Source organism: Marmota flaviventris, chromosome 1 (genome assembly GCF_047511675.1).
Source record: "Marmota flaviventris isolate mMarFla1 chromosome 1, mMarFla1.hap1, whole genome shotgun sequence".
NCBI classification, from domain to species: domain Eukaryota; kingdom Metazoa; phylum Chordata; class Mammalia; order Rodentia; family Sciuridae; genus Marmota; species Marmota flaviventris.
Window position 1 is genome coordinate 122332833 of NC_092498.1, and position 2232 is coordinate 122335064.

At 46.6% G+C, this 2232-nt stretch overlaps 1 pseudogene; it reads right to left on the reverse strand.

Moving 5' to 3' along the window:
* Positions 1–883: 883 nt before the first annotated feature.
* On the reverse strand, positions 884–1845 carry LOC114082814 (KH domain-containing RNA-binding protein QKI pseudogene; annotated as a pseudogene).
* Positions 1846–2232: the final 387 nt, after the last annotated feature.

The following is a 2232-nucleotide window of genomic DNA, read 5'->3' on the forward strand; positions in this document are numbered from 1 at the left end:
CTCTGTCACTGAGTAGTTAAGGGCCATCTGTCTCTCATCTTAAGGAAGCCTTCTTACCTGGGGTGAGACATTAGAAGATGATCAGTGCCGGGGTTCTTTTCTGACTAAAACACTCAGGGGTCACTCCAGGGAAACTGGGCTAATTGGGCTGCACGAAATAACCACACAAGAGACAGAAATACCTTTTTCTTTGGGGTTGCTGTGACGGCTCCTCTGACCTTAAGGGTCTGCAGAAAGAGAGAGAGAAAGAGCCCACACGTGCTGACCCTTTTTATTGAGGAGAAGCTATTCAAATGGGGCAAAAGGTCAGGTTTCAGGGGGCTGAGTCTATTTTCTTGATCTCCACAAAAGAGAAAAGGCAAGGCGCACACAAGGCACTTCCATGGAACATTCTATCCCAAACAGGGCAAGGGGTAATATTACAAAGGAACAGATGAGCATAGCTCTATGGGGCTGTAGGAAGACACGCCCAGGTACAAGACACAGTCACTGGAACCCTAGAAGGGTGGGGCAGTCTAGCAGCGGGTGCCTGATGCCACATCGCCCAGCAGGGGAGTTAACTCAGTCACCTGCGAGGTTAGTCTCCCACAGATCAGTGCTGTGGGATGATTTGGGCCTTAATACTTTATTACTATTCAATGCAGTTTCTAGAACCACTTTCATCCACATGGGAGAGGGGAAGCTGTGCTGGAGGACAACAATTTCTTTGCCTTTTGTTCAGTTAGGTGGTAAGACAAATGGACAAGTGCCTCAGCTCTCCGTACTGACCACAGACAAGCAAAGGTGATTACAAATTAGTTGATCAGCAGGCAGGCATGGTCAGGTCATGACTGGGTGAAGAGTTCAGAGATCAGAAGTTCGTAGGTTAGTTGCCAATGGCAGCTCAGCCTCCAGTCACAATCTTTTTGTAAGGATGGACACACATTTTGTACCTTTAAACTTCAGTAGCCACTACACTTAATAAACCACTGGGTTCAATTGGGTAGTCAAGGATTGAAGTAGCTGGTGCTATCATGTAAAGGTATTTGTAGGGCATGTAGACTAACCCAGCCTCAGGCCCTGGGGGGACTACTGCAGCAGTTTTGTGAGAAGTTCCATTTGGCATAACAGTGGTCTGTATTTGTCTGATCGAAGACATTATGGTAGGGCCAGCTGGGTAGGAGTACTGAGGGAAGGTGGTGGAAGGACAGGCATAGGCCCAGTTATGATCCAAGGAGCAGCCTGGGCTGTTGACAAAAGAGAAAAGGCAAGGGCTGGTGATTTAATGTTGGAATCTCTTCAGGTGTCATTCAGAATCAGAAGCTCCATCAGCTGCATCTTCTTGAGGCTGTTTTCCCCTTCTGCTGCAGGTACCAGTAGTTTCTCCACTTCTTCAACTGCCCTCTTCAGTTTTATTTCTGCTCTGTTCTGAGCATCTTCCACAGTGATTAGTACATGTAAATGTTCAGTTAGATGCTCCCAATTGGGTTTGCTCTATTTTCTCCTTCTTTTTCTCATTGAGCCTTTGCATCAGGCCATTATTTTACATCCAGTTTCTGCTTCAACCTGTTAGCTGTAAGTCCTCTGGATCCAAAGATCCTCCCAACAAAATTAAAATCTGGGTATTCTTTTATAGGTACATACAATTTTCTTGTAATTGAACTAGAGGTCCCACAGCATCAGGCAATTCTGCCCTCCTTTTCTCTTGACTGCCATTTAATGTGTCATTGTACATGTCTTTCTGTACTCTGCTAATTTCTTCCTCCAGCAGCTGCTGGAGGTGGTGAAGATCCTGCAAAATTTGGACAGGCTGCTCAAGAGCTGCTTGTCCTTCATCAAATGCATCAGGTAATCTGAGATTATCATTTCCCTGACCTTATTCCAGGTTCTGCAGTTCATTCCTCCCTCCACCTGGGCTCCAGTGCCAGAGATGATGAATGGGTGGTGGTGACCCCTGGCCACTGGAGGTTCCTAACCCAGAAGCCATCTCTGTGCTGGCTCCTGCTCTGGGCCACAGTTGAGGCCCTTAGCAACCAGCTCATATTGCAGCGTGAGGAGATACTGTGGCCCAGCTGTATGGGTTCTCTCTGTGGGAATCCGAAGGAAAGTGCGCTTTCTCCATTGTGGGAACAGGCATCTCTATGTCTGAAGAAGCAGGGAGTCTGGATTTATCAAAAGGGCACCCAAAGCTAATGTAGAAATGTAGGGCCAGAATTGAGATGTAGAAAGAAATGAAAATGTTAGTTATATAGA